Raw genomic sequence first — 13,424 nt, 5'->3', positions numbered from 1 at the left:
GGAGCAAAACAGGGCCAGGGGCGGAACAAAAACAGACAGTTCAACAGAGGTTTGGGTTTGAATAAAAACTGTCCTGTCTGGGTCGGGTTTTATTTTGCAGTTCCTGGTTTAACCCAAATTAGCGAGTCCCTAACTGCATTCCTTCCCTGAAATTTTAAGAGCAGAAAACTGAAGAATATCAGCTATATGAGGATGTTTCTACACTTCATCACAGCCCTCTACCATAAACTTCTGAGTAAAATAACATTCCAGGTTTTGATTCTTTTTAGAGTTATAATAAATTAATGGTAGTTTTAAGCTCCAAAAAACCCCAAATGTCACCATGTACTAAGAGAGCTTCACAAAACATACAAAGATTAGTGTAAACCAGTATCAGTAAAGAATTTATTAATGTAAAAGTAATAAAATATTTTAAAATATATACATGGAATTAGCATTGTTTAAAAAAATTTCCATTCATCTAAGCAAAGTAGAAAGCTAGGGCATACAATATTATCTGTCTTAAACTTCAGTCCACACTATGAGATTTAAAGAAGAATTATCCCTAGAAGGACCACTGGTTCAGCTCAGCAAATGTGACAGACTGGACACTAAACCTACACAATTTTTAATTTAATTTTAGGCTCACAATAATAATTTGCCTGGGTGGGAAAGGGCATAATCTTCAATCATAATGAATGGCACATGCTTCAGAATACTCCTGCAGAAAATTTTCCATAGGATATTTTCACAAAAAGAAAAAAAAAAGATTGTGAACTAGTAAATGTGGAAGATAAAATTAGAAAAATACATCTATACATTAAAACAAAAAAAGCGTTTTTTTCCCTGTGAGTTTTATTGTTTGCTTTGTCTCCAAGAAAGGAGACATTCAAAATAAGTTTTAAAAAATACTTTAAAGTAAAACTTTCCCTATCTTCTAACAGCAGGGACGTTTCTGCCCAACACTCAGTACCACTACTGCATTTTTCATCACTGCTAAAATCCCTTCAGCAATCTGGACAGAAGAAGTTTGGGGCACTGAGTCTAAGAAGGGCTGCACCTCATTAGCTGGCAGTGCCTTCCTGTGCCCTGCCCCAATCCCCTCTTGTAATTAACTCTCACTTGTCCAAAGCAGTATCTGACAACTGCAAGGCCTGTTCCTTGCAGGAGGGACAGGAGGGTTTCTGAAACCTTCTCCAAGGCACTCTGTTACAGACTAATTTCTCTTCCACAAAGAAGGATATGCAGCCAGCAGGAGCACATTTTACACAGCTTTCTGGTTTTCCCACTCACATTTCCTGTCACTGAGGTTCGCTCTGCCTTCTTCCAAAAAATCACTCTTGTTCTCATACTACTCTCCAAGTTCTTTCATTCCCACCATAGGGGACAAGGGGATGATACAGTTCTTCATATTTCCAATATCCATTTTTCCTGCTGAACGATTCCTCACAACTTTTCTGTTCATGTTTTCTTTTTAAACCCTCTGTAGCCCTGCACAAAAACATGGGACACTGCCTGTGCCTCTGCCTGACCACTGCACTGCGAATTTCCAACTGAACGCAGAACAGGAAAAAGAATGATTAATTTAGAAAAAGATATCTGAGCTTATTCACCGCTCCCATATCCCTGAAATTCTGACTCTGAGCACATAATGTACTAATTTGCACAAAAAATCTCATTAGCAGGGTATTGATTCTTTGTGTAAGTGAAATCCCTGATGACTTCAGTCCTCCAAAGTCATTTGAGCTCTGTCCACTGGTTTCCAGGCAAGTTTGGGACCAGGCTCTCACAGAGGAAGTATAAAGGCCTGCAAATGGTTTTAGGTGGTGTTTTCACAAATCAAGAAAAAGTTCTTAGTAATTAACACTACGAAGACAAGAGAAAAGCAAATGGCTTCCATGTTTATATCCTGGTGCATATCTTCTGAGGTTTTGATATTTCTTTAACTTATCTCTGCTACATCTGCTTGCAATTTTATCAACAAAAACATAGCAAGACTGACAGTTTTCTCTCTAAGATGGTGAACTGAGGGAATATAGACACAAAGAATTGCTAGTTCCTTCCACATTTTATGCTAATAAAGTTGAAGCCATCATGTAATATAATTATCTGAGGAGGCACTGTGAAAACTTAAGTGATCTTCAATTTTTGTAAAAAGCATTGCTGCTGTTTTGATGCGAATTACGCTACAATACTGCAGAGCTGAATGCACAGACAACTCATCACATACTATAATTGCATTTAAACCTACTTTATTTTCCTCTGTATCTGGGGGGAGAAGCGAGCATCAGAGCAATCAGCCACATGCTGCAGGTATGCACCCTGTGAACTATTACTACACAGGTTTTTGTCTTATCAAAGCATTTCAAGTTCACACCCTTCATGCTACTCAGAGCACTTTCCCCCCTCCCCAGTGAAGAGTCACCTGTGAATTCGGTACAGAACTCAGGTTCCAGACTCAGCTGGTGACTCACAGGAGAGCTCCATCAAGGCAATCACTTTCACTGAAACAACAGGTGTCACTGCAGAAATTCTGAGGCAGTAACACACCCCACCTTCAGTAAGGATTTGTTGTGGCTCCTCCTTTCACTGTGCCTATACGATCTGTGAATATTATCACAACCATGGAGTTTATTTTCCTACTCTAATACTTGTTTTGAATCTTGCTAACCCGACCATCACAAAACAGTAGCAATCCTGACTGAAATGCACAGAACTCAAATGAAATGGGGTAGCAACTACAAGGCACCTGTCAGAAAAATGGCAAGAAATCAAACTATCTGGATTATAAACCCGAAACAGAATGGCCATATTTCTCAAACCATTTGTGCACAGCTGAAACAACTGAGTCATAACCAGAAACCCGTAAATCTTATCACTACCACAACATGAAGTTCTTCTCAACAGATCAAATACACAACAACCTGAAGTGCTTCACTGTCGTGAACCTACAACAATGAAATTCAAAGTATATAGTGAAGACTAGTAGAATAATTGCTTTGTTTTGCTTTGGGGAGGGATGGGAAATGGACATCAAATACACCTAATATGCTTTGTAAACATACCCAGTGAGGTGCTGGGAAGCCAACTCACAATGAAGACTATCCTGGTAACTTGGCAGCTTGTCCCCTAGTTGATTGCCTGGTCAGTGGTGGGCCAGCTACTTGCTTTATCAAACTAAACCTCTTGGGATTTACACACTCTGAGTACCACGCACTGCACAGATGTTGCTGGGCTGAATCCCTCACAAAATAGCTATTCCACAGATCTTCTCAATAAGAGCATTCCGAAAGCTAAAATCATGTTTTCTGTAAAATGAAGAAAAATTAGGTGACTATTTCAACTTTTTACCCAATTCCAAGGATCACCCAGTGTAGTCTCTGTACTGTTGTTAAAGGACATCATACAGCCAGTTAAGTTTTATATTCATTGTCAGTTTTAAACGTTTTTAAGTACAAGTCAAACTACTTTCTGCCTGAGAATAGCAAGCCCTCAACAGACTAGACAGCAGCTTTTAAGGGACTGCAATAAAACCAGGCAGAAAGCAATCCCATTTTCCCTTTAAAGCAACAACCATCGTGGAAGGCACAGAAGACATCATGGCAACTGGGAACCATCAGCACAAGTGTGGTGGGGCAACTGCAGAGGGTTCTGCAGATCTTGCCCAAGAAAAAAGTGGAACCCCTGAGACAGCAGCAGTGAAAGGAAAAAACCTGTTGTGAGGCACAGTCTGTGCCCACCCCCAAGTCCTGCATTGGGGGAACATGAAACAAAGGAAGCAAATGAAACAAGGCTCCAAGTATTCCATCTGTACCCACGCAGGACTCTGATGTCACATACTTTTAAATTACTGAGTTCCTTCTATCATTTATTTACAGATGACAGTAAGATAAGAGAAGATATCTCACAGTAAGATAAGAAACAGAAGATAAGTGAAGAAATCCCAGGAACTGAAAATATGCCCTCTTTTTACTGAGGAACCAAGAAATACCTGATGCTTTCCCAGATATCCCGAGAGAAAGGACAGATCTTCAACTGATGCTTGACATAAGCAGGGAGAAACAAACACCTGTAAAACTTTCCCTGGTCTCACTCATCCATCTACTTTTCAGCAATTTACCAAAGAAGTTACTGTGTTAGACCTTCACCTGCCCTTGGAAAGAGGTACTGTTCTCATCATAAAAGTTACCAGCCACAATGGTCAACAAGAAAGAAAAGGAGGGAATCTTTTCCTTTGGTTTGCTTGCTTTTAAGGGCTTTGAGGGAGGTGGGTGTGTTTCTCTTGGAAAACCTGGCTATGGCAAAATCAGTGCAAGCACTGATATCTGTTCTTTGGTCCCTTCTGTGAAGGGGATGTGCTCAGATCCTCCTATCTACATGTTTGTGCCACACCACACCTTGGAAATTCTCTTTAAGAGAGATTCCATTAATTTAGACATATTAAGGATCACTGTTTTCACAACCATTTTTTTGTTTTTAAATACTTAGAGACATGGTTTAGTGATGGACTTGGCAGTGATGGGTTAATGGCTGGACTCAATAATCTTAGAGGTCTTTTCCAACCCAAATGATTTTGTGATTCTATGAAGATACCCTGCACTGACTTTTTGTTGTAAAAATTTAAGTTAATAAATATGTAACAAGTAGTTTCCTACTTTTTTCATATTCCATAACCACAGAATATGTATATTGCTTCTTGAACAAATCCAGTATTAGCAATTCCCAATTCTAAACCCAAGGAAAATAAATAATTTTTTTTTTAAAATCATCTATTATCTGCCTGCCTTTCAGGACTCTGGGAAGCAGACAAAGCTATTCATTGCTTCTTCGAAATCTTTTCCCCTTTGCAGTGCAATACTCCATGGCATTTCACACCAGAGTAATGCTTATCCATTGCAAACATATGTCCATTTTGGAAGAAGTTAGCAGGCATTGTTTACTGCACATCTGAACAAGCACCATATTTGATCCCAAACCAAAAATCTGTTAGCCCTGACTTGGAGTAGCTCGATAAATACAACTACTATAAAAACAAAGTTATTACTTTGGTTATATCACTTACAGTTTAAATCCTTAATTCCTAAATGCTGGTATCCAAATAAAGCCCAGGTACCATTCACACACTCTGCCATAGTCAGTATTTTTGATTCTCGTAACAAAGCACACAATTTTCACTGTGAGGATCTTGCACAGCAGTGTCCAAAACACTAGGATCTGGGACCCATGCAATGACTTTAAGAAATTCCGTGCTCTAGCTCTATAGTGTTTCACCAAACACATATTTGCTCAATGAATTCCCAGTAACGTGCTATTTCAGGATTGCAATCTACCAACAGCTTTCTGCTCTACCTTGAACAGGGGCTCAAACAGGTAACATGCAGAGCTCCCTTTCAAACCTAAATTACTTCACAATTGAGGGAACAAAAATAATTCAGCCACACATCCAGCCACACACATTCATTGTCCCTGGAACAGAGCAGCCAGCAGGGCATTCTGAGGACTGAGTTGAATCATTTCCAACCAGAACTCAAAGCCTACCAGGTTGTATGTCTCTATGTAAATAAATATAAAATACACATACATACACGCTCTCTCCCCAAAACGTGGTGCATAACCTAAGAAAAAGTTACAAAAGGAACTAAAGTACAAGAACAAAAGACCAATACGTTTCCAGCAAGAGTCCAGAGTGCTACAAATGCCACAACATGGGGTATTTCTGGCTATGCGCTGGACAAAGTCTCTGAATGTACATCGTCTCATGTTAACCTTTTATTCCGGGACTAGGTTCTACTACAAACCAGGCAAGCCTTGCAATTCAGGCAAGTCTTCCTTGCCTACAAAAGCAGCTTCTCTATCCCTGCAGGTAACAGGCCTGAACAATCCCTAGCGCACTAACTTGATAAAAGAACGCAAGGATAATTACCTGTAAGCAGAGAACAAAATATGTAAATTCGGAGGGAATCAATTTACACTGGGAAGAATCATCACACTACTTCTGACACAAAGTAACAGGCGACTGCTGAAAGGAAATACCACAACTTACTGCCATTCCCTGCTGCTGAATTCACTCTTAATTTTACCAAAACAACATCAGAGGGTGGTTGATTGAAAGGTGGTAAAAAGCCATTCATGCTTTTGAACCCCGTTCAATAGATTTTGTAATCAGTTATGAAAACAGCGTTGTTAGCCGGTCCTCAACAGCACCATCTTTCACTACCAAGGTACGGGCGAGAATTAGGGGTTATTACTTCTTCAGACGGCTTTTTGCTGCACGCCGGTAAAACCCGACTGGGAAAGCAGGCGCCCGGCTCTGCTCAAGGCTCGCACAAAAGGCAGGCGAAGCACCTCGTTGCTCGTACCCTTCCCACGACGCCCGGTCCGGCCGGGGCCGCTCGGCAGCGGGCCCGGGATTACAACACCGGGAAGGGAGGGAGGGAAGCGGGGAAGGAGCGCAGGGCCGGGGAGCGCCGCGCCGGCCCTGCCCACGCAGGACCCGCCGGGCCCCGCGGCGCCCCCGGCCCGGCCCGGCCCGACCCCCGCCCGCGGCCCCGCGGCGCGGCCGCAGCGCCCCCAGCGCCGCGGCGGGGCCGGGAAGGGCCGGGGGCGCCCCCCGGGCCCGGGGGGGCCAGGCCGGGGCGGCGGCACCGCCGCGGGGACCCGCGTTCGACGGCGCAGCCCCCGCCGGGCACCGCCCGGGCAGGGCCGGGGCAGCGCCGCGCAGGGAGCGCCCCGCGCCCCCCGGCCGGCACACGGAGCGGGCGCGGCGCTGCCCGGGGCGCCCCGGCGCTCTCCGCTCGGGCGAGGCCTCCGCGGCCCGGCCCGCACTCACCGGCCGTGGGGGCTCCTCATCCTCGGCGCGGGCAGGGAAGAAGAACGGGGAGGGGGGGCCGCGCCCCGCCGCGCTCCGCGGGCCGTTCCCGGGGCCCCGACGGCTGCGCTCGGACGGGGGCGAAGGCGGGTGCGTGTCGGGCGGGGGAGGGAGGGCGGGCCGGGCCGGCGGCGCGGGCTCGGCGCAGGCTCCGTGTCCCGGCGGGCGCTCCCGGCGCGTCCCCGCGGGGCGGGGCGGGAACGAGCCGGATTCCAATCACTGCGGGCCGGGCGCGCGCGCGGCGGGGGCGCGCGGGGAGGCGGGAGCGCGCCCGTCCGTCAGCACGTGCCGGGGGCGGGAGCGCTGGAGCGGCTCCGCGGCGAGGAAAAGTTGGCCGGGAGGAACCGGCCGGGCTCGCTCTGCCTCCCCCGCGGCCCCTCCGCGGCCCCGCCGCCTGAGCGGGCTTGTCTCCGAGCGCCCGGGCGTTATCCCGCCCCGCCGCCCAGCAGGGCTCTCCCGGGGAAGCAGCTCCTCTAGGGAGGGGCAGGAAGGTGTGAGAGCAGGACGCGGCCAGGTCGCTGTCACGGAAGCGCTGCTGGCCGAGAAGGGGCATCGAGGCACGAGAAGCAGCCGCGGCTGGATTTGGCTGCAGGGCCGGGGAGCTCCATCCAGATGCTGGTGGAGTTGGCGCCATGGAAAACGGGGGAGCTGCCAGGATTCACGGAGTAGGTGGTGGTGGGGATTACCGGAGCAGCTTTGATGTGGATTCAAGGGGGCCTGTGTGTGAGCTGCGGTGGGCGAGGAGCAGGACGTGGTGGCAGCAGCGTAGGGAAGAATGAGGGACTCCAATGGGCCTTTTGGCTTCGCGGAAAAACAGTTCTGAGAAGGTTGACGTGTCGGTGCTGCACGAGGGATAGAGTTCCATGGCAGAGGACAGGATTGTTTGTTTGCTTTTTCCATTTCCTGTGTCTCTGAATAAATAAGCCCAGTTAGATTGGAATACATTATAACTTCTGCAATGAGCTGCTCTGCTCGCTGATAAGGATGCTGAAGGCCATGATTTGCATTGCAGTTCCCAGCTCCTTATCGTTAGGACAAATGGGAAAAGTAATAATTTGTCTGTCTGTCTTCAGGTGAGATCTCCCAGCAGCAGCAGTGCAGAAGGAGCTTCAGTGACAGCAGTGTTGTCAACATGAGACCCCACAGCTCCCACCTGGGCTGCTGGTTTCAGTCCTTCACTCAACAGAGTGACAGCAGTTGTGCTGCTGACATTGTCTGGCCTTTCCCTTGTCCTGTCACCTGGTTATTCTGCTTCAAGAACTTTGCACGTGTAGGGTTAAATGAAGATCATATGGATCATACAGACCGACTCGGTTTCCCTTTGCTGCAGACCAAAACACCCTTTAGGCCTCCAGGACCCACCAGCAATTGCTCATGTTGAGATGCCTGCCCAGATAAACTGTTTCCATAGAATAACCAGTTGGGAGGCAATCTGGTTTATCGGTGCCAAATAGCCACATGTGCATTATATTGTGGGAAACATGGGCTTGCTTATTTTGTTGACCTCTCCACAGTCTAGCTCCATTTTTGCATGCTAATATCAGATAGGACTTGTAAATGTTGTGCACTCCACTCCTGAATGTCAGATGAGAATGCTGGCTCTGCAGTCTGGTTCACATGTGTTGTACCCACACATGGTTTGGTGAGTGCTTAGCTTGTGTGCTACCCTATACAGCAAAACAAAAGAGGAAGTATAATTTCAAACCTATCAACTTCACAGACTCCTTTAAAATGTAGGCAGGCCTTTAAAAAACAAAGGCACACCTAGTAATTGTATGTGGCCAGATACTATGGTGATAGGCATGTAAAAATGCAGCTCCTGTCTTACCAGACTTATAGAAAATTTTTTCCGATCACCATCATCCAGAAAAATCTGTCAGTGTCCAAAACAAAGCCAGCCAGCAAGAAAGACAAAATCACGGCTTCCATGCCAAGCAATACAGAACTCCTATGCTTATGTTTATAATTTCAAAGGAAAATATGAGTCTGCTGTTCTTCCACTCTGTCTACTATCAGATTATAGCAGCAGAATAGACACTCAATATGGAAGAAGAATGCAACATGCGTGTGTGTGCTCCCAACCAGAACCAGAGCTGTTAATGCCAGCATCTCTTCAGTAATACTATGTGCTAATACAGCCCTGTGCTTTTCAGATGTTAGATATTGAGTTCAATCCAGTATGCATGAATTTAGCAAAGGCCACTAGCCTTGAAATGCATTTAATCTGTTTTGTGAAATGGATCGACTCTTTTCATCCAGTTCCTGGTGTGGAGATTTGCACATTGCAGAAATTGCCATCCCAGCTGATACTTTTCAAGGCACTTGGGTGCTCAAGATACCCACAAGTGATAGTCCCTGTCAGGTCAGAAACTGTTGCTGAGAATGAAGTTTATATTGCTATGGCAAGTAATGCCCATTAAGGAGCACCATGTAACTCCTTGTCTTAATCACAAAATAAAGTCTGCAAAAGTAAACTACATTAGGATAATATTAAGGCTGCAGGAGAATGAACTGAATCTAAAATACTGAGTCACAGCCATGTTAAAAAGTATTTAGATTGTGATGGATGTCTGATGAAACATTACATAGAAGGTATTGGTGTCCTTCAAAACAGTGCAGTACTTAAAATATGTTTCCAATATCTCTACCAGGACAGGAAATATGACTATTAAACCAGCAAACAAACACTTTAGTTGATAGACTCTCAGAAAGGCACAGGGTTCCACTCAGCTAGTTATCAGTAACAGAATCTTACCTGGTGAAGATTTTAGGAATCTGCAAAAAGTCAGACACACCAGGTTTTGGTAACATCAAGTATTTATTTTATGAATTGAGCAGCACTCAAAAGACACTGAAGTCTGAAAATCTGAAAATAAACATATGTTCATTTGGCAAGGATGGGATGTGGAAATCTAACATGAGATATAAAAAAAGCAGTTCAAGACTGACTGTCATGAGGAAGAGAGTTGTATTTAAAAAAAATAAATCAAGAATTGGATAATCTTCCAGCTGCTTTCATTGTTATGTCCTCTCCAGGAATTTCTCATTAGTTCTTGGAATCACTTGGGAACTACAGACTTGAATATCAAAAGAACAAAGAGGTATATATATGTAGGGAGAAGGTCAGCCATGTGATAGGACTTTATCTGTGTAGATCCTTCTTCTCTTCAGTCTCTGGAATTCATATGTCTTAAATCTGTGTCCAAATATATTTTTGAAAACTGTTAGCAATTAGATGAGTATTTCTCTGTTACTGTTACCAAAATAAATATTCCATGTTACATATTAAAAGAATATTGCCCTTCAGCCAGGGACACAATTATTTCACTTAAAATGACATGAATTTGGCTTTGTCTCTTTTTCAGATTTATTTTATTTGAAAGCATATTCTTTTCATTCTAAATTTATTCAGCTGTTTGTTACTTAGAAATGTCATGGATTTTATTAAGTGTTTTAAATTTAAGCACAATTAATTCAATAAGGCAGAATCAAATCTGTGAAGAAAGGTGTTTTTTTAAAAAATTCTGCTGGTGAAGCACTGGTAGTAAAAAGTCAAGCCCCGGCCAACCTTCGGTCCCCCCAGTGTGATGTGGAACTGGGCACAGTGCAGCACTGGAGAGCCCCGGGGCAAGAATCCAAAGAATAACAGCTCAACGTGCAGAGCATGGGCACAAGGAAACAGGGAACTCTTGGTGTATTTTGGGGTTGCTTGGGCTCCTGCCTTGTGCAGGTGGCTGGGGAGGAAGGAGGACAAATGGCTGTACCTGTCCCTGCCTCAGGCAGCTGCTGCAGGGGGGGAAAGGATTCCTTAGGAGCTGTGTGGTGGGGAACTCCACTGCACCTTGCAAAGGGCTGCAGGAATGGGAGCACTTTGCTCCAGGAGACATTTTGCCAGTCAAGAACCAAAGTTCCTGTTGCTTCTTCTGTTTCTTCTTCCTGTGCCTAGTGAAGCTGGTTTATTTTGGTTTTATGGATTCCCAGGTACAAAAGCCATATTGTAGTCTTTTCACCAGACCATAATAAACCCTGAGATAACTTATAAATACAAAGAAACACCTCAAATTATTTTGTTTTTTCTTAAAGCCAGTGTTGGGTAGTAAGAACATTAAAAGTTCAATCACAGAAAAAGAAAATATTTGTAGGCTCAGCAGAGGCTTCACCAGGGTGCCAAACTCACATCAGTTTGTTTGGAGAATTAGTAATATGTTTCCCCCTAGATGCATGCACATAAAATCCCAAAAGTGTTCATTTTCTCAGAGAAGATTAAGTATTTAGAGTTAGATTGTAGAGCTGATTTTAAAATTTATATTCTGAATTATCAGTCAGCAGTGCCAAATGGTTTAAGTACACTCAGAGAGCAGCTAATAACTAAGCTATGTTTGTGTTCCTCCACCTTTTATTTTAAGAGGTATTTGTTAGTTTCTTTTAAGAATTTGAATAATCCTTAGCTTCAAGTCCACACTGTGTTAACAGTTCCTCTGCTGATGCTCAGGCTTTGTCCTGAAACTGAACCAGTGCTGAAAGCAGAAATATTGTTTAAACTGCTGTTAGACAAGGGGAATTCTTTTCAATACAGAAAATTTCTGTCTTGTTGTTTATAACAACTTTGTCCTCAGGAGGCATGGATTCGAGTGGATGTGTTTCTGGCACCTGTAGTGGTGGATACTGTAGAGATTTATGAAGATGGACATTTATAAGGCTGGAAATGCTATGTTCTTCCAAGCTTGTTAGAATGAAACAGATCTGAATTCTTTACAAAACAAATGAACTAAATAATTTCATCAAATCCTTTTTTTTTTCTCAGTCTGATCCTATCTTTAAACATGAATGCATTGCTGTGAAGTAAGAACAAATGCAGCAAAATACTCTCCTGTTTTTTTTTCATATTCTAGCAAAACTAAGATAACATAGATCTACTAAATAATAAAAGGATATACTTGTATTTCAGTCACAGCAGTCAGCTAAAATGCCTGAAAATATATAATGAAGTTAAAGGCATAGACATGAAGGTTTTCTCTTTTAGTCTGTAAGATGCTTGAATGTGTACTGAAACTGCAACTTGAACAAGTTAAAGATACAAATAAAAGCAAATCCTCAGAAACAGTCCATAATTCCCTTTGCTTCCAGTGAGAAATTTGCCTGTGTCTGCAAATCTCTGCATTTGGCAGCTGTACCTAATACAGTTTAAACTCTCACTGGCATCAGCAAAAAATTACCTGATTAGGGATGCAGGATTGGATCTAAGATAATAGCATATTAATAATCCACTATGCATTCAAAAGCTACTAATGGAAATTAAATCCCCCCCAAAAAGCAGTTGAGCAGCTTTCACTGTAGGTACTCAAAATGCTAAACAATAGTAGCTCTTGCTTGTGTGACCATCAGGAAACACAGCCGGGCTTCTTTGTGTTACAATTAATGACTTCCGTTGTATATAAAATTGAAAGTATTGGTACTCCGGGGCGGAAAAAGGATATCCTGATACACTGCTCCTATTTCCTTACCAAGGCCTATTACTGAATGTTTCACCACTAATTCAGTTACAATGAATTATCCTGCAGTGAATAAAGGCAGGGTAGATTGGGTGGTTAATTGTTACACTGAAAGCCGCTTTTCTCCTTGCCTTTTCACTCTCCTACATTTTTATCTCATTTTACTACTTTCACGTGTGCCCACTTTGATAGCAATTATTCACTTTTAAGTAGCTGCACTTAATAATGTAAGTCTAAAATAAACATTTACTTAACTATCCCTTGACTTAAAGATTGTTCTATCAATATTTTTTATGTTACAAGATCAGAGAAAGCAAAACCTTCGTCACTCTCCTTTAAAGGAATGAATAAAATAGTCTCAGCTGAAGTATTTGTGGCCAGGTTCTCTGCAGCTGGCACACAGAGATGTAATTTATACCTTTCTGTGCCAGTGAATTTCCCTAAGCTGGAGGGGAGTGAGGATTCTTACCCAGAGTTAGGGAGGAGTAGTAACAGCCCTCTGTTATGCATTCTTTAATTTTTTTTTTTGTGAGAATTGCATAGGAGCGAAAACTGTTTGAGGTTGTACTAAATAGGCAAATATGGACCCTAAGGATATATACTACCCCCAGACTTTAATATCTACTTTTTAATAACACTGACTCTTTCTTTTTAGAGAACTTCTGAACAGAGAGCAGCTTCTGGGACTGCTTAGGAGATCAATGAAGGCTCCAACAACCACTAGCCATACAAGTCTATAAAAGGTGCAAAATGTGGTATGTATTGAGAATTTAATCTCTCAGCATGTGCCTCCTAACCTGTGGTTATGTGCATAGGTGTAATTACCACCAGCAGCCTGTTTCCAGTCCATTCTAGGTTGTGTAACACAAAGCTGAATAAGTGACATGAGGAAAACGTGAGAATAAGTAAATTCTGCCAAATGAACTGAAATCTTGCAAGTTTGAATTCAGACTGGTGTCACAATGCAGAAGAATGTCAGCTCAGAAGAGCTCACATTCCAGAAACTGGTTTACATAATAACAGAGGGCAGAAAATCACTATCCACAAAACATTACAGCCCTGTTCTTTTGCTGCAGCAGCTGGCA

At 43.4% G+C, this 13,424-nt stretch overlaps 1 protein-coding gene across 1 annotated transcript in view; it reads right to left on the bottom strand.

Annotated features, from left to right (window-relative positions):
* BMPR1A (bone morphogenetic protein receptor type 1A) overlaps nt 1-6,916 on the bottom strand; it is a 79,964-nt gene extending 73,048 nt beyond the window's left edge. Inside the window, exon 1 of the mRNA XM_017806996.1 lies at nt 6,809-6,916. The gene's annotated coding sequence lies outside the window, so the exon portion shown is untranslated. The remainder of the gene's footprint in view (nt 1-6,808) is intronic.
* Between the last annotated feature and the right edge of the window lie 6,508 nt (nt 6,917-13,424).

The sequence above is a fragment of the Lepidothrix coronata genome, unplaced genomic scaffold (genome assembly GCF_001604755.1).
Source record: "Lepidothrix coronata isolate B3197 unplaced genomic scaffold, Lepidothrix_coronata-1.0 Scaffold17, whole genome shotgun sequence".
Lineage (NCBI taxonomy): Eukaryota > Metazoa > Chordata > Aves > Passeriformes > Pipridae > Lepidothrix > Lepidothrix coronata.
The sequence above is the reverse complement of the archived record's forward strand: the minus strand, read 5'-3'. Positions and strand labels throughout refer to the sequence as shown.